This window comes from Aotus nancymaae, unplaced genomic scaffold (genome assembly GCF_030222135.1).
Source record: "Aotus nancymaae isolate 86718 unplaced genomic scaffold, 86718_ANA_hifiasm-v0.15.2.pri h1tg000011l, whole genome shotgun sequence".
Lineage (NCBI taxonomy): Eukaryota > Metazoa > Chordata > Mammalia > Primates > Aotidae > Aotus > Aotus nancymaae.
Genome location: NW_026988422.1, coordinates 17145194 through 17164378, shown reverse-complemented (window position 1 = coordinate 17164378; position 19185 = coordinate 17145194). Strand labels below are relative to the sequence as shown.

General features: G+C 41.3%; 1 protein-coding gene and 2 long non-coding RNA genes across 4 annotated transcripts in view; 1 reads left to right on the top strand and 2 right to left on the bottom strand.

Moving 5' to 3' along the window:
- The window catches only part of LSAMP (limbic system associated membrane protein), a 639680-nt gene that overhangs the window by 278161 nt on the left and 342334 nt on the right, over positions 1-19185 (top strand). The gene's annotated exons all lie outside the window — the stretch shown is intronic.
- On the bottom strand, positions 7974-12542 carry LOC135274219 (uncharacterized). Its single transcript, XR_010342001.1, has 2 exons — positions 10094-12542; positions 7974-9294 (listed from the first exon to the last, which is right to left on the bottom strand). It is a non-coding gene; the product is annotated as an uncharacterized LOC135274219 (long non-coding RNA).
- Positions 12549-19185, bottom strand: part of LOC105725042 (uncharacterized) — a 340977-nt gene continuing 334340 nt past the window's right edge. Inside the window, exon 3 of the long non-coding RNA XR_001109193.2 lies at positions 12549-14395. This is a non-coding gene — a long non-coding RNA (uncharacterized LOC105725042). The remainder of the gene's footprint in view (positions 14396-19185) is intronic.

Sequence of the window (19185 nt, the reverse complement as noted above, 5' to 3'; positions counted from 1 at the left end):
ATTATACCATTACATCCTCTTAATTTTATATTTACTATTTTAAAACTTGCTTGTAACATTTTAGGGTCAAGTTAAAATTGCTTGTCCTCTCATAGAGCATTTTCCAGCCCTTCAGGTAAACAGCTGTGTTTCTTGTTTCACTGCATCTTAGTAACCCTGACTCCTGTCACTGCACATCACTTACCAAACTCTTCCTTGGCCCTCAGCCCCATTCAGACTTCGACTCTTTTTCCCCACTCTAGCTTTTCTCTGGCCAGCCTTTTATTATTGAAAATAGAAACGTTATTTTCACTTTTCTTTCTGCTGCTGTGCAGTTGATATTTGAATGATTTTACCTAAAGCACATATTTATTGTAAAAATGCCACAATAGTAACTCCCTATTCTGAAACTTTTTTCTTTAAACCAAATGTCTAATGATGTTTAAATCAATAGGCACAGGTGTTAGAGACAATTATTTTACACTAGCTAAGATCCATGAGAGGGGAGAATAGCTATTTTATGAATAAAGATCTATTTCTACTTTAGGAATTCAAGCAAAAAACCCTAGGCCTTGATTTCTTGTGTTGGCTTAAATGAAAGTGATGATTAAACTCAGGCCTCTGCTGTGAAAAGCAAGTGTACTAAATTCTAATATTCATGAGGTCAGAAGAGTGTAATTTACTAATTAAAACACACTAAATAGCTTTCATGAAGTCCGCATACTTTTGAATCAGCTTTGTACATTCTGTCCCACATTCTGTAAGTCATCTAATAACTGAACATGTTATTTGCAATCAGATTAATAAATATAGTGATTGCTTTTACTTACATACCCTGAGTAATATTCAATGCTGTAGTTATAGTTAGATATTTGCTGTTTCAACAACATGTATTTTTTGGTAGGGGTAAGGATATACGAGGGGTGTTCATATATCTCTCAGCTGCTGAAGTCAGTATAAGAAATGCTTCCAGTCACTCATAGAGCATTTTATGAAAGATATTTATTCAAGAGCTCATCAAAAAAGAACTACATCACCATTACAACAAATTCTCCTTCCTTGAGATCTTGCCGATTAACAGTACATATTCAGATAAATGAACCATTGAATGTTGTCTGTAATAGCAATAGCTGACACCTTGCAGATAATGCTGAGCTGCCCAGCCCCCATAGATCAGAAAATAGGCAAAAAACTAAGTAGAATTTTTATAGATCTGAAATCTGCTGAATACCCATTGAAAGAGAGCAAAATGTGCGTTAGACCTCGCTGACAAATGCCCTAGGTTCAATCTCTCAAATGGTTTTGCAAACCAACAAAAACAGGAGTGATAGGGATTATCTCCATCCTCGAATTTTCAACATGGTCAAAGGGACTGTTAAATCCTTCTGGTGAGCAAGCCAGGTTTAATGGTCGGGAACAAATGCTTCTTTAGTCACAGGGCAAGCCTTTTGTATTTGTAATTTCCTGTTACGGACAGCAAAGGCAGTGCACACCCTCCACTCCTACTCTGCCCTGCTTTCCAGCCCTCTTTCTTGTATTGTTTTTCCTTCTTTTTTTCTTTTTCCCTTTTTTCTAGTGAAAATCTATACTGCCGTCTCCTGGAGTCTGTACATTGAGGGCATCAGGGACATACTGTGATCTGTTCACCACAATTCTGCACATGAACCCACTCTCTAGAGAAGTAAATATGTACTCAAACTGCTAACTGTAAACATAATTGGTGACTAGTGGAAGGTTGAACGAAGCACTAACAACAGCTCATTAAAGGCTGAATAGATGATCTTATGCAATCAGTTGTTTTGTGGCTGTGCCCCAGCATAGCAGTGGGCCTCCTATTATAACTAGTCTTTTCATACCCTGTGCCATTTTCTCTATTGACTTCTGTGATTGCAGATAGCAGAGAGTAGGTGCTGTTGTCCAAAATCAGTAGTTTGTTAAATGCAAACTACTGATGTTCTTTTGAAACATAGTGAGGACTATTGTTCAATATTGTTATAATTTATTCTGAATCTAGAATAGGCCCCTCTCTGTTTACCAATCACATGTTAAATTACTCTGACAGATGCATTTTAAAAAGCAACTAGATTTAGTCTGAGGTTACATGGAACAAAGATGTTGGATGGCTTATCATTAGTTTCTGGTGTCATTAACTCACTGGAAGTTATATATCTATGAATTTCCCACAGGGCTAGAAACTGTCTTGAACGTATTACAGGTTCAGTTTCTACTTCTCTACTTCTTGATCACTGGTTTGTGCTCCCAAACAACTTTTACTTGTTATTGGATATGACTATAAAGGTAATAGAACGAATATCCTTTATGTTGTAGCAACATGTGGAGTTTTTGCTTCCAAATACAGGAAAACAAAGGTAAATTTCTTGAATTGCTGCTCACTCTGCTAATTTGAGCTCTTTACTAGTAATCATAATCCAGACAAGGTGAGCAGGAGTCACCTGTGTGACATTATGTAAGTATTAACCAGGTCTGCAAAATGATTATTTATTCTAAAAGGACATCCACTAAATGATCAACTTGTATGAACAAATAATTAATGAATGAAATACAATCCCCTGTTCTTTCTTGCTTCTGTTGTTGTTGCTATTATTTTAAATAATCTCTCAAAGAACAAGTGCAAATTGGATAACATTCCTCATGAATTTAAAAAAAGAAAAAAGAAAAGTACAGCTGGGCACAGTGGCTCACACCTGTGATCCCAGCACTTTGGGGGTCCGTGGTGGACAGATCATGAGGTAAAGACATGGAGACTATCCTGGCCAACATGGTGAAACCTTGTCTCTATTAACAGTACAAAAATTAGCTTGGTGTGGTGGTATGTGCCTGTAGTCTCAGCTTCTTGGGAGGCTGAGGCAGGAGAATCACTTGAACCCAGGAGGTGGAGGTTATAGTGAGCCGAGATCACGCCACTGCACTCCAGCCTGGGCAGCAGTGTGAGACTTCATCTCAAAAAAAAAAAGGAAAAAAAAATAATAGCACACATTTTTGTAGAACAAGCAAATCAAGAACTAGATATAATAAAGGAAAAATATTTAAAGATGGCACAAACTTCCAGAATAGTGTTTGAAAGTCTTGTTTTTCTTTTCTTATTTTTTAAATATATATTTTATTGTGTTTGTTTTAGGGTACTTGTGAAGAACATGCAAGATTGCTGCATAGGTACATACATGGCAATGTGGTTTGCTGCCTTCCTCCCCATCACCTATATCTGGCATTTCTCCCCATGTTATCCCCCCTTCCCTGTGTCCATGTGTTCTCATTGTTCAACACCCACCTTTGAGTGAGAACATGCAGTGTTTGATTTTCTGTTCTTGTTTCAGCTTGCTGAGAATGATGGTTTCCAGATTCATCCATGTCCCTACAAAGGACACAAACTTATTTTTTATAGCTGCATAGTATTCCATGGTGTATATGTGCCACATTTTCTCTGTCCAGTCTGTCATCGATGGGCATTTGGGTTGGTTCCAAGTCTTTGCTATTGTAAACAGTGCTGCAGTGAACATTTGTGTGCATGTGTCCTTATAACAGAAGGATTTATAATCCTATGGATATATACCCAGTAATGGGATTGCTGGGTCAAATGGAATTTCTAGTTCTAGGTCCTTGAGGAATCGCCACACTGTCTTCCACAATGGTTGAACTAATTTACACTCCCACCAACAGTATAAAAGTGTTCCTATTTCTCCACATCCTCTCCACCATCTGTTGTCTCCAGATTTTTTAATGATCGCCATTCTAACTGGCATGAGATGGTATCTCAATGTCGTTTTGATTTGCATTTCTCTAACGACCAGCGATGTTGAGCATTTTTTCATATGTCTTCTTTTGTAAAGTGTCTGTTCATATCCTTTGCCCACTTTTGAATGGGCTTGTTTTCTTCTTGTAAATCTGTTTTAGTTCTTTGTAGATTCTGGATGTTAGCCCTTTGTCAGATGGGTAGATTGCAAAAATTTTCTCCCATTCTTTTGGTTGCCGATTCACTGTAATGATTATTTCTTTTGCTGTGCAGAAGCTCTGGAGTTTAATTAGGTCCCATTTATTTATTTTGGCTTTTGTTGCCAATGCTTTTGGTGTTTTACTCATAAGTCCTTGCCTATACCTATGTCCTGAATGGTTTTGCCTAGATTTTCTTCTAGGGGTTTTATGGTGTTAGGTCTTATGTTTGTTTAAGTCTTTAATCCATCTGGAGTTAATTTTAGTGTAAGGTGTCTGGAAGGGGTCCAGTTTCTGCTTTCTGCACATGGCTAGCCAGTTTTCCCAACACCATTTACTAGACAGAGAATCCTTTCCCCATTGCTTGCTTGTGTCAGGTTTGTCAAAGATCAGATGATGGTTGTAGATGTGTGGCGTTGCCTCTGGGGCCTCTGTTCTGTTCCATTCGTCTATATTACTGTTTTGGTACCAGTACCATGCTGTTTTGATTACTGTAGCCTTGTAGCATAGTTTGAAGTCAGGCAGCGTGACACCTCCAGCTTTGTTCTTTTTGCTTAGAATTGACTTGGCTATGTGGGCTATCTTTTGGTTCCATATGAAGTTTAAGGTGGTTTTTTCCAGATCTGTGAAGAAGGTCATTGGTAGCTTGATGGGATAGCATAGAATCTATAAATTACTTTGGGCAGTATGGCCATTTTCATGATATTGATTCTTCCTAACCATGACATGGAATGTTTCTCCATCTGTTTGTGTCCTCTCTTATTTCTTTGAGCAGTGGTTTGTAGTTCTCCTTGAAGAGGTCCTTTACATTCTTTGTTAGTTGTATTCCTAGGTATTTTATTCTCTTTGTTGCAATTGTTAATGGCACTTTGTTCTTGATTTCGCTCTCTTCAAGTCTGTTATTGGTGTATAGGAATGCTTGTGATTTTTGCACATTGATTTTTTATCCTGAGACTTTGCTGAAGTTGCTTATCCAGTTCAGGAGATTTTGGGCTGAGATGAAGGGGTCTTCTAAATATACAATCATGTCATCTGCAAATAGAGACAATTTGACTTCCTCTTTTCCTAATTGAATACCCTTTATTTCTTTTTCTTGCCTGATTGCTCTGGCTCGAATTTCCAATACTATATTGAATAGGAGTGGTGAGAGAGGGCATGCTTGTCTTGTGCCAGATTTCAAAGGGAATGCTTCCAGTGTTTGCCCATTCAGTATGATATTGGCTGTGGATTTGTCATAAATAGCTTTTATTATTCTGAGATACATTCCATCAATACCTAGTTTATTCAGAGTTTTTAGCATAAAGGGCTGTTGAATTTTGTTGAAGGCCTTCTCTGCATCTATTGAGATAATATGTGGTTTTTGTCTTTGGTTCTGTTTATGTGGTGAATTACATTTATAGGCTTGCATATGTTGAACCAGCCTTACGTCCCCAGGATGAAGCCTACTTGATCATGATGGATAAGCTTTTTGATGTGCTGTTGCAATCAATTTGCTAGTATTTTATTGAAGATTTTTGCATCTATGTTTATCATGGATATTGGCCTGAAGTTTTCTTTTCTTGTTGAGACTCTGCTGGGTTTTGGTATCAGGATGATGTTGGTCTCATAAAATGATTTGGGAAGGATTCACTCTTTTTGGATTGTTTGGAATAGTTTCAGAAGGAGTAGTACCAGCTCCTCTTTGTATGTCTGGTAGAATTCGGCTGTGAACCTATCTGGACCTGGGCTTTTTTTGGTAAGTAGGCTCTTAATTGCTGCCTCAACTTCAGCCCTTGTTATTAGTCTGTTCAGGGTTTTGACTTCTTCCTAGTTTAGACTTGGGAGGATGCAAGTGCCCAGGAATTTATCAATTTCTTCCAGGTTGACTGGTTTATGTGCATAGAGTTGTCTGTAATAATCTCTGATGGTGGTATGTATTTCTGTGGAATCTGTGGTGATATCCCTTTTATCATTTTTTATTGCATCTATTTGATTCTTCTCTTTTTTTTATTAATCTGGCTAGTGGTCTATTTTGTTGATCTTTTCAAAAAACTAGCTCCTAGATTTACTGATTTTTTTCAAGGGTTTTTTGTGTTTCTATCTCCTTCAGTTCTGCTCTGATCTTAGTTATTTCTTGTCTTCTGCTAGGTTTTGAGTTTTTTTGATCTTGCTCCTCTAGCTCTTTCAATTTTGACAATAGGGTGTCGATTTTAGATCTCTCCTTGCTTCTCATGTGGGCATTTATTGCTATATATTTTCCTCTAGACACTGCTTTAAATATGTCCCAGAGATTCTGGTATGTTGTGTCTTCTTTCTTGCTGGTTTCAAAGAACATCTTTATTTCTGCCTTCATTTCATTCTTTGTTTATCCAGTCAACATTCAGGAGCCAGTTGTTTAGTTTCCATGAAGCTGTGCAGTTCTGAGTTAGTTTCTGAATTCTGAGTTCTAACTTGATTGCACTGTTGTCTAAGAGATTGTTTGTTATGATTTCCGTTCTTTTGCATTTGCTGAGGAGTGATTTACTTCCAATTATGTGGTCAATTTTAGAGTAGGTATGATTTGGTGCTGAGAAGAATGTATATTCTGTGGATTTGGTCGGGGAGAGTTCTGTAAATGTCTATTAGGTTTGCTTGGTCCAGGTCTGAGTTCAAGTCCTGGATAGCCTTGTTAATTTTCTGTCTCATTTATCTGTCTAATATTGACAGTGGAGTTAAAGACTCCCACTGTTATTGTATGGGAGTCTAAGTCTCTTTATAAGTCCTTAAGAACTTGTTTTATGTATCTTGGTGCATATACATTTAGGATCATTAGATCTTCCTGTTGCATTGATCCTTTTACCATTATGTAATGTCCTTCTTTGTCTCTTTTGATCTTTGTTGGTTTAAAGTCTATTTTATCAGAGACTAGGATTGCAACTCCTGCTTCTTTTTGCTTGGTAAATCTTCCTCCATCCCTTTATTTTGAGCCTAGGTATATCCTTGCATGTGAGATGGGTTTCCTGGACACGGCGCACTGATGGGTTTTGACTTTTTATCCAATTTACCAGCCTGTGTCTTTTGATTGGGGCATTTAGCCCATTTACATTTAGGATTAATATTGCTATGTGTGAATTTGATCCTGCCGTTTTGATGCTAGCTGGCTGTTTTGCCCATTAGTTGATGTAGTTTCTTCACTGTGTCGATGCTCTTTACCATTTGGTACGTTTCTGGAGTGGCTGGTACTGGTTGTTCCTTTCTGTGTTTAGTGCTTCTTTCAGGAGCTCTTGTAAAGCAGGCCTGGTGGTGATGAAATCTCTGAGTACTTGCTTGTTCATAAAGGATTTTATTTTTCCTTCACTTATGAAGCTTAGTTTGGCTGGATATGAAATTCTATGTTGAAAGTTCTTTTCTTTTTTTTTTTTTTTGAGACGGAGTTTCGCTCTTGTTTCCCAGGCTGGAGCGCAATGGCGCGATCTCGGCTCACCGCAATCTCCGCCTCCTGGATTCAGGCAATTCTCCTGCCTCAGCCTCCTGAGTAGCTGGGATTACAGGCACGCGCCACCGTGCCCAGCTAATTTTTTGTATTAGTAGAGACGGGGTTTCACCATGTTGACCAGGATGGTCTCGATCTCTTGACCTCGTGATCCACCCGCCTCGGCCTCCCAAAGTGCTGGGATTACAGGCTTGAGCCACCGCGCCCGGCCGAAAGTTCTTTTCTTTAAGGATGTTGAATATTGGCCCCCACTCTCTTCTGGCTTGTAGGGTTTCTGCTGAGAGATCTGCTGCGAGTCTGATGGGCTTTCCTTTATGGGTAACCCAACCTTTCTCTCTGGCTGCCCTTAGCATTTTTACCTTCATTTCAACCCTGGTGAATCTGACGATTATGTGCCTTGGGGTTGCTCTTCTTGAGAAATATCTTTGTGGTGTTCTCTGTATTTCCTGGACTTGAATATTGGCCTGCCTTGATAGGTTGGGGAGGTTTTCCTGGATAATATCCTGAAGAGTATCTTACAGCTTGTATTCATTCTCTCTATAAGGTTTGTTCTCGCAAAGTTTAAAATGAAGAAACTGAGGCCAGCACAAGAAGATCCAATGCAAAGGGTTTATTCAGGCTCCCAGGTGAGGTTCTGTGGTCTGACAGGAGGGGTTGGAGAAGTCACACGGACTCCTCTCACACATGGGGTTTTATAGGGAGTGAAGGAGCTCGATTGGTTGTAGGAGAGCAGGGTGTGGGCAAAGCAGGACTAGTATTGGGTAAGGTTACAAGCCTTTGTTTGAAGGCCAGGCTGTGCGAGAAGGGGAGAAGGGAACATGCCTGAGCATGTCCGAGCTTGCTCGAGCATGTCCGAGCTTTCGGAAAAAAGAAAAGTGGGGTGCGGGGGGGGTGTGCATCCGAGCTCTCGACGAGGCAACTGGCCTTACATTCTGACCTTTTGATGATAGATAGAGGGCGCCACTCTTTCTGACTACTTCCTGCTGAATAGGGGCGGAGTAAGGGGGACAGGTCAGTTGGCTGGTGCCTCGACTGAGAATTGGATGAAGGGATGAAGCAGCATTTGGTTGACAGCCACTCGTCCAATTTCTCACATATGAGCTTGTAGGGACCTGAGAAGAAAAGGGGCCATTAGTAATAGCAAACAATGATAGGAGTGATGATAGGGGTTAGCCAGGCAAGCATGGGATGCCACCAGTTTAGGGACAAAACTCCTGTATTTTGCTTTTTTCGGAGGTCTTCTTGGAGGTGGTGGAGAGTGTTGATGTTCTCCTCTACTAGGCCTGATTCATGGATGTAGTAGCAGCACTCTTACTGGAGAAACATACAGGTACCTCCTTTTTCCGCCGTTAATAGTTCAAGGGCCCGTCGGTTTTGGAGAGTTACCTGGGCTAGTGACGTGATTCGTCACTGGAGGGAGGCCAGAGAGCCAGCTGATGCTTCAATGGTCACATGGAGCTTGTCTTCCAGTTGGGAGGCTGACGTGACACTGTAGCCCATCGCTCCACTTCCTATTCCAGCGGCTACTAAAGATAATGCTAAAGAGAGGCCAACTACTACTGGGAGGAAGACAGCTCGTTTGTTGTGGCAAACAGGGGTAGGCGTAAGGAGGGATAGGAACTTGGCTTGCCCATATACCTTCAACTGTGGGACTAGAGTAACAGGTACACAAGGGGAGGCAAGGGAGGCATTTATAACTTTGGTTAGGGTCCCATTACACCAAAAGTATTGGCTTGGAGGCACATAAAGGGTGGATCTTACTTTTGCAGCTGTGTTGCAGCTGGAGCTGTTGGTTGTTCCGTAGCAGAGAAAGAGACCTTGGGAGTGTGCCTTGAACAGCAGGATCCCCGTTACAGTGGTGTCAGGTCCCGTAGATGATCATGACAGGTTGAACCCGGTCCGGACGGGAACCGCAGCTAAGGGGGGTTTGTTAAGGGAGGCACATAAAAGCAATTAGTGAAGTTCATGGCTTTGACTAGCGTTAGCCAAGAGAAAGGTTGGGGGTTGTTGCACCTTCATTATCACCCTTATCATCACCACTGTCATTACTACAACCTTTATTATTACCACCTTCAGCATCATCACCTTTACCATCACTACTATTACCATCATCACCATTACCATAACCTTCCTTATGACCACCACTTTTACCATCCTTACCATCGCCTCCATCATCACCTACAACATACTACCATCACCTTCATCATTACCTTCATCATCATTACTACTTTCATTACCACCACCATTATTAACAGTCACCTTCATCTCGAGGGCCTGAGTTGGTTAGTTAAGGTGGCCTTATTCTGTAGGTCCATTGGGGAGGCGACGTGCCTCGAGGGTGGCTGAATCTGTGACTACTGCATAGGCCGCTTTTCGTCGCCCCTTAGCTGTCACTATTGAACTCCCATTTACAAAAAGGCAAGGTCTGGGCTAGAGAGAGGAAGGTTAGACAGGCCTTCCTGATGTGTAACAAATGTATCTATTAGTTCAGGATAGGAATGGGCTGCGGAGGGGGAATGGGATGGAAGAGGAAACAAAGTAGCCGAGTTAAGTAGAGAAGTGGGATGAAGGCTGACTGAAGAATTTTCAAAGAGAAAGTAAGACTCAGAGTGTAGAGGAATGGTAAAGAAGGACTGAGACCTGGGAAGGTATGCTAGGCCCTGAGTAGGAAGGAATAGTTAGCTCCCATATTCACTAAAAAGGAAATGGACTTACCTGCTACCTGCAGCTTTACCCTGGGCTCAGTGAGGGTGATGGGGGTCCTCAAGTCTGGGCTGCATCAGTCATCCAGAAGGCCGAGAAATTCAAGTGAAGGGATTGCTTCCTGTGGACCAGCCTGCTCCTCACATAGAGGTGTGGGGAGTGGGCCTGTGGTCCGGGACAGGCAATCAACCTTCCAGTGTCCAGTCTGTTTGCAGTTTGGGCAGGGTCTGGGAGGTGGACGAGGACAGGGGCACTGCCAGGCCCAATGTCCCTCTTGACCTCTAAAACAGGGCCTGGGCCGGGCCCTTGGAGCCTTTTGGAAGGGTTTCGATGGACCTCCCCCACCGGATGTTCAGTGGGCTGCCGGCCTCAGGGCTGCTACAAGAGCTCAGGCTGCTGTAAAGACCCGGTCCCGCTTGTCTGGGGTGAGGGTGGAGGATAGGATTACATACGCGTCTGATAGATTGGAGAGGGAGAAGGGAACGTGCACTCAGACAATGCCTTCTGCTCCAGCCATCTCACGGAGGGGGCAAAGGAGGAAGGTTTTGTTGTTAGGAGCACAGTGCGAGCGGGTGGTGAGCACTAACAGGAGAGGCCAGGTTGGGATTAGGAGGTGGAGGAGCTAAAGAGGGTTGAGGTCTGTCATAGGGCAAAGGATTATTGGGTCGGGCCAGCAGAAAGGAGAGTTCCTTAGGTGCGTCGGGGGTCAGGAAAGGAAGAGGAGGAGGGTGGAGGGGCTAAGGGTGAAGAGGAGGTTTCTTTGGCTGGGAGCACCTGGGCGGTGGTGCAAGAGGAACAGAGGGTGGGGCAGGAACGAAGATACCAGAAAGCTTGCACGTAAGGGATTTCTGACCATTTACAGTTCTTTTTGCAAAAGTAGTATCTAAGTCTGTCAGGACATTAAAGTTGAATGTGCCCTCCGGAGGCCACTTGGACTGGTTGTCTAGAGGATACTGTGGCCAGGCTACGGTGGAAAGGAAGAGCAGCTTTTTCTTTTTTATGGAAAGAACTAGTTTGGGTAGGTTTTGGACTAGGCATCCTAATGGCGACTTAGGGTCTAAGCAGGACTTCTGGTTCTCCCTAGTTGGCTTTTGTGGGGGCAGTCGGAAGCGAGGAAGGGATAGGAACAGATATCACACCCAACACAGGCAGAAGAGTTCCTTTCCCGGAGGGGGTGGCTGAGAAAACCTATAGGCTACAATGATTATAATAAGGAGGAAAACAAAGAGACAGGGCTAGGACTGTCTGCCACTTGGAAAATTAGAGGCTACAATAAAGACAGACAGTACCACATGTAAGAGTGACAGACAAAGGGTGGGTGCCCCGCAGATGGGAGACCAGTCTGATACCTTTCCGGCCACGTCCCCAAAGGGATGTTTCAGGGGCGTCTTGGCTAAGGTGTACCCATATAACCCCCGGACCTGGTCACCTCAGAAATTTTCGGTTCAGAGGTGAATCACCGTTAGGCCTTATGACGTCCCTGTGGAACCATGGGTTGAGGCCCACACAAGCCCCATAGCTGTTAGGCCGTGGGACTACACATAAATTCACTCACTCGCATCGGAATTAGGAAGAGAAACTAAAGAGAGGGAGAGAGAGATAGTTAGGAGCGGGAAGTGGCTGCCATCTTAAGGGTGAGGTACAGCCGCCATTTTGAGAGAGAGAGAAAAAAAGAAACAGAAAAAGAAAGAAACCAAAAATACAGTTTCTTACTTAACGGGAGCCTTTTATGCCAATGGGCTAGTTCAAAACAAAGATTTTGGTATAAGCCGGGGGGGTTGGCTCTGTCGTCAGGCAGGGCTGCTTGAACGGGGCTTCTGAGTACCCACACCTCAGTCACTGGTGAGGGTTCAGGAAAGTGGGGGATGTCTCCCTCAAATTCCTGACCCTAAAAACCCCTCATGGGGAGAGAACAAGAGTGTAGGCACGTCTCCTCTTACACTCAGGTCCAAAGCAGGAGTCCTGGACCCATGGCCGGAGTCCCAGACTCCCAGCAGGAATCCCTGATGCTGCAGCAGTTTCCGACAGGGACTCCCTGACTGTGGGGTGGTGGGCGACAGAAGTCTTACCTTGTGGTGAAACGGCAGCTCCCTGGTCCAGCTTTGTGTGGAGGAGTCAGTTTCCCCCAGGAGGGGTCTTACAACTCCTCCCGGGTTTCGGCATCATTTGTAAGGTTTGTTCTTGCCGAGTTTAAAATGAAGAAACAGGCCAGCACAAGAAGATCCAATGCGAAGGGTTTATTCAGGCTCCTGGGTGAGGTTCTGCGGTCCGACAGGAGGGGTCGGAGAAGTCGCACGGACTCCTCTCAGACATGGGGTTTTATAGGGAGTGAAGGAGCTTGATTGGTTGTGGGAGAGCAGGGTGTGGGCAAAGCAGGACTACTATTGGGTAAGGTTACAAGCCTTTGTTTGAAGGCCAGGCTGTGCGAGAAGAGGGGAAGGGAACATGCCTGAGCATGTCCGAGCTTGCCCGAGCATGTCCGAGCTTTCAGAAAAAAGAAAAGTGGGGTAGGGGGTGTGTGCGTCCAAGCTCTCGGCAAGACAACCAGCCTTACACTCTCCATCACATTCAGGTACACCTATCAAATGCAGATTAGGTCTTTTCACATAATCCCATATTTCTTGGAGGCTTTGTTCGTTTCTTTTTACTCTTTTTTCTCTCATCTTGCCTTCTCCTCATTTTATTTCATTGAGTTGATCTTTGACCTCTGATATCCTTTCTTCTGCTTGGTCAATTCAGCTATTGAAACTTTTGTATGCTTCACGAAGTTCTCATGTTGTGTTGTGTTTTTCAGGTCTGTCAATTCATTTATGTTCCTCTCTAAGCTGTTTATTCTCATTAGCATTTCTTAGTTTCTTAGGTTCTTAGTTTCTTTGCATTGGGTTAGAACATGTTCTTTTAGCTCAGAGAATCTTATTACCCACCTTCTGAAGCCTGTTTTTGTCAATTCATCAGACTCATTCTCCATCCAGCCTTGTTCCCTTGCTGGTGAGGAGTTGTGATCCCTTGGAGGAGGAGAGGCGTTCTGGTTTTGGGTGTTTTCATCCTTTTTGCACTGGTTTCTTCCCATTTTTGTGTATTTATATACCTGTGGTGTTTGTAGTTGGTCACTTTTAGATGGGGTCTCTGAGTGGACGTCCTGTTTGTTGATGATGAAGTTACTTCTTTCTGTTTCTTAGTTTTCCTTCTAACAAACAGGCCCCTCTGCTGTAGGAATGCTCAAGGTCCACTACAGACCCTGCTTGCCTGGGGATCACCTGCAGTGGCTGCAGAACAGTAAGGGTTGCTGCCAGTTTTTTCTTCTGCTATCTTTGTCCCAGAAGGATACCTGCCAGATGTTAGTCTGAGCTCTCCTTCGTGAGGTGGCTCTTTGGATATATGGGGGTTGGGGAGCTTCTTGAGGAGATAGTCTATCCTTTATAGGAGCTCACATGCTGAGCTGTGAGCTCCGTTGTTCCATTCAGAGCTGCTGGGCAGGTACATTTAAGTCTGCTGCAGCAGAACTCATAACCACCTTTTTTCTCCAGGTGCTCTGACCCAGGAAGGTAGGGCTTTATTTATAAGTTTCTGTCATGCTGCTGCCTCTTTTCAGGGCTGCCCTGCCCAGCAAGGAGGCAACCTAGTCACAGTCTGCCAGCAGAGGTGTTGCTGAGCTGCTGTGGGCTTTGCCCAGCTGCTGTGTGAACTTCCCTGCAGTCCTGTTTATGGGGATATAGTTAGAACTGCCTCAGCAATGGTGGCCTGCCTCTGTAATGGCAGATGCCCCTCCCCTACAGAGCTGGAACATCCCGGGTTCAGCTCTGCTTGCTGTGAAACTCTGAATCCAGAGCGTTTCAGATTGCTGGTCTTTGTGGGGGTGGAACCACCTGAGCCTGATCACCTGGCTCCCTGCCTCAGTCCACTTTTTTTTCAGTTGAATGGGCCACTCTGTCTCCCAGTCAGCAGTTGAAAGGGTGCCTGGATTTGTGTGAAACATCCGCACTGGAGACTTGTGGCTTTTTCACCCAGGAATCTCCTGGCCTGGTTCCCTATTTATCAGTTGAACAGGCAACTCTGTCTCCCAGGCACTCTAGTCACCAGCTGAAATGACACCCGGACCTGTGTGAGTTTTTGTGCAGAGACCTGCCATGCCGGATACCCATGGTGCTCCTCTGCCCGGGAATTTCCTGGTCTGTGGGCAATAAAAATCTGTCTAGAAACGCAGCGACCACTCACCCTCCGCGATCTCTCTGGGAGCTGCAATCCAGAGCTTCTCCTACTTGGGCATCTTCTGGAAGTCTTGATAGAGAATTAGAAATTATTCCCTCATTTCACCTAAGGACAAAAAAGTAGTATATATTAGTTACATTCATATGAAGTGAAAGAAGCTAGACTCAGGCAAAAAAAAAGAAAGAAAGAATAGTATCACTTTTTTCCTGTTTTGTAATTGTCACCTGAGAAAAATTTCAAGATTGCAAAAGATGAAGCTCAAAACAGAAATAGTGACACCATCTGACTATCTTAAGTGAGGTCAATTCCTGTTGGCCAGGTGAAATATGCTCCACTGCCTGCTGATCAAATCAATAAAACTTACTTGGAATTGTTAAAAAATCAAGGATAATGGACTTGAGGACCAAATGTGGGAAAATTCAGCCCTGGTTTTGAAAAAAAAGAGTAAGGAGATCGATATTCCAACCATAAAATATAGGGACTGTTATCAATTCTTGAAAAGTATCATGGACAAATTGCTAACCTGATTGTGAGAAACAAAAGTGATGATCACCATGAGCCAGGATATAGTCACTAAAAATTATGTTATGTCAAATTGAACTTATACTTTCTTGACCATTTTAAAATACTATTGATTAGAAGAATTATTAAGTAGCATAATATTGGAGAATATATCCCATTATTGATGACAGAGAGAGAACAATAAATAGAATGTTAATAAAGCTGGGTTCATCTGGAACAAATTTCTTAAGGCATGTTATAAGGATCAATGTTTCTGTCAGTGGATTGTGTGGGAATATTAAACACAGAGATTCAGTATGCAACAGGAATGTGGATAAGCACATAAATAACATGCTGAGTAGCAGACTTGAAATTTTAAGTTTTCAGGAATTTACAATAATGATACAAATAGAACATATGTCAAGTTTAGCATTTAGGTATGTATAAAAAAAATTGGCTTTTGAGTTGAAAGTACTGAGTTGAAAGTAATTTCAACTCAAATCAGTAGCCTGACATAGTTATGTCAACAATAAAGGTAACTTTCAGTTGTAGAAGAATTTAGGAATATGATGATCCAACTTGACCCTGAAGAGTACAGTTTGTAAGGACACTTAAATGTCATCTTGCTCAAATTTTTTTATGGCTTGTAGAACCAACCACACTTCTAATAAGTAGTGTTCCAGTCTCTTGAATATCATAAAAACAGGTCATTCCATTTTATTTAGTAAAAAAAAAGTGGAAAATATCTTATTTTAGGTCCAAATTGATTTGCCTACAACTTTTATACCAAATTGATGTGATTCTGCTTCTTTGAACCACACGAAACAGTCCTAACCAATCTTCCATTTGACAATCCTTTAGTTATCATCTGATAATCACCTCATTATCCTAATCAATCAGATGGTATTTCCCTGCAAAATATACACTATCATGTCAATATCTTCTCTTTTATTAGTATTACTGCTTATTCATGCAACACACAGTTACTGTTTCTAATTGGTGTGCTAGTATTGGTGATAGAAAAACGAGACTTTTTTCTAAAAGGTGTCAACAAATATTATTGACTCATATTGAGCTTTTGGTCAACTAAAATCTAAGCCTCTCTTTGCTTTTTAAGTAGTAGCAGTTGCTAAGGGATGTTTCACTTACTTCACCCATGCAAATGGTTCTATTCTAAGCACAATTTTAAAAGTAGCAAAGAGCCGAATCAAAAGTAAGAAATGGAAACCTTCGAAAGAAACAAGGACATTCAAAGCCTGAGGATAACATGAGCTGATGCCATGACATGACAAGAGATAAATGACAGGAGATACATGGTTTATAGGGTACTTGTGTGGAGTCAGCCTTTATAGGCCAATATAAATCAGAAAGCAGGAGGAGTCACTACTGAATAAAGCTGGAACTTTAAAAAGTCTGCTTCCTAGAAAAAGAGAGTCATTAAACTTTGCTAATTGGTGCAAAAAGCAACACTAAGTAAGGTTTGCCACCTAGCCAGGCATCAGTGGGAAAAGTCTTCTGTGAAATTGAACTCAAGACTGCACTGACTTAAGTAATTCATAATTTTCAAACAAACAGAGACAATGTAGCGATAAAAAGATTATAAATAATTCTAAGTGATTATGATATTAGAAAAGAAGTTTGTTTTAAAACTAAGTACTAGAATTTCTTGATATATAAACTGTAGTCAATACAATTTTAAAAATACACAGATTCAACTACAGATTAGACACAGTTGAAAGTAAAATTAATAAACCAGAAATTGTATCTGAGAAAGTCATATAGAATGTAGCAAATCAAAATAAACATATTAGTCAATGAGTGATATTTCTATATATCTTTTACACATTCATAAAAGATGATACAATGTATGATGGTTAATTTATGGTGTCAATTTGGATAGGCTACGGTATTTAGCTGCTCGGTTAAACATCAGTCCAGATATTGCTGTGAAGGTATTTTTTTTTAGATGTGATTAACATTTAAATCAGTACACTTTGAATAAAATAGATCAGCCTCCTTAATGTGATTGGACCTCATTCAATCAGCTGAGGGCTTAAGAAAAAATACTGAGGCCCTCCAAAGAAGAAGGAATTCTGCTTCCAGACTATCTTTGGACTCACAAGTACAACATCAATGCCTGCTAGAATTTTTAGACAGGCATTGGCATCATCTGCAAATTACAGACTTGCCAGACAGCACAATCGTATGGGTCAATATTTAAAATCACCCCCTCTCTCTTCATATATAAATACATGTGCTATCAGTTCTTGTTCTCTGCAAAACCATGACTAATACAAAATAAGAATTCCAAAAATGGTCTAATAGAATTTTCAAAAAAAGAAAATAGATAGATAAAATTGGGAAGAAAAAAATTCAAAATAATAAAGAACAAGAAAATCTTAAGATTCAAATAGAAAAAGTCAATTTGCAGAATAAACAAAAGCAAATTTGCACAAAGCCACCTTGTAGTGAAATTAAAAATCACCAAAGAAAAAGAGATATTAAAATCAAACAAAATTAAGACAGAATACCTAAAAAGAACCATCAATTTAGTTCATATGTCATCAGCAACAATATAGACCAGTAGACAATGAAATGTTAACTTCAATGTGATAAAATAATTTTTCTATACTTCTATACCCAACTACATTATTTTATATAATTAGTTCAATTGAGCCTATGTATTTGTATGTGAATAGAAAGAGAAAAAATTTTAAACTATAGTCTATACCTAGAACATAGAAAGCTTTTGAAACAAAGGCACCAGGGAAATTTGAATTAAAAAGATATAATAAATAACAAAATAAATTCTTATCAACAGAATATAATAAATCTGAAATGAAATGTAACCAAATGAAAACTTTAAATTACAGCCAAATAAATTTGTCCAGGTTAATAAAAAATGCTGACAAATATAAATACAGTGGAAAATTTAGTGTACCTTTACTTAAAACTTGTACATGCAAAATACAAAAAAATAAAGTGATAATAAAAAGTATTTTGTTTTGTATTGAGATAGGGTCTTACTCTGTCACCCAGGTTGGAGTATAGTGGCACCTTCATGGCTCACTGCAACCCTAGCCTCCAGGACTCATATGATCATACCACCTCAGCCCCCCAAGTAGCTGGGACTACTAGCATGCACCACCATGTCCTGCTAATTTTTAATTTTTGTAGAGACGAGGTCTCACTATATTGGCCAGGCTGATCTCAAGCGATCCTCGCACGTTGGTCTTCCAAAGTGCTAGAATCCCAGACGTGAGCGATTGCACCCAGCCTGATATACAGTATTTATTTGAACAACAGAGTTAATGAGCTTAAGTGGATGGTTACTTAGAATGTGACGGAGGGGACAAAAACAGCAGATTATAGGTGGAACAAGATGTCTTTTAGAGTTTAAATTTATGAACATAAAAACTATACTTTCTGGGTTTGCCTAAGTGGATCATTCCGGGAAACAGTTTCAGTCATCCCTGGGAAACAGTGTCAGTCATCCCATGCAAATTTAGGATTTGCCTAGGCAAATGCAAAATAAATCTCTAGCCACATTTTGCAATTAACAACTTTTCAATGTCTGGAATGAATGCACTGAACTCCTACAGCACGTGGGTGTGGGGTGTCCAAAAAAATAAACTACTTTCAGTCATTAGTGTCCATGCTATAAGTGTTTAAAACCTGAAGACTTAATTTAGTCATTACCAATTCACCTACAACTATACTATACTCATGAGCATGATTCGCCTCACTGAGGAAATCCAAATTGTAGATTGGATATTATAGTGCACTGCCCAGATCCCCTTTTCAGGTCAGGGAACTCACTCCCCAGCTGCTGCCAATGTTGGTACATTACCCTCAACCAATTTCCTGTCTGGACATTGCTTTCACAAGCAAATCTTGGTCTCTGAGACTGTGTTTTGAGGAATCTGACTTTAAAAAATAGGGTGATTTCTTATGTCTTCAGTGCTCCTTCTTGTGGCATGTGCGCTAGGCTGACCCACACAATCACATGATGACTCCCAGGTGCCATGATTGCATTAGTACAGTCATTCAGAAGTGTTAAAGAGGACCTGAGACCTGGGACCTAAGAATTTTCCTGCCACATTCTGTAATTTAACTTGGGATTTGGGGAAGGATGTAGTAACGAAAAAGGTAGAGTATAATGGAAATGGAGGATGATAGGGAGAAGAAAGGTGAAATAAAAGGATGAGAATGTGCTTTTTTTTTCTAGCTATAATTACATTTTCACCTTTCTTTACTAATGTACATCTTTTTGAAGCATTCCTCCTTCCATTACTTCTCACCTTTCTCCTCACCCACTTCTTTGCATGTCTCTTCCAACTGTCCAAAAATAGATGATGTAGACCACAGATGTATGAGGTGCAATGCAGGGAACA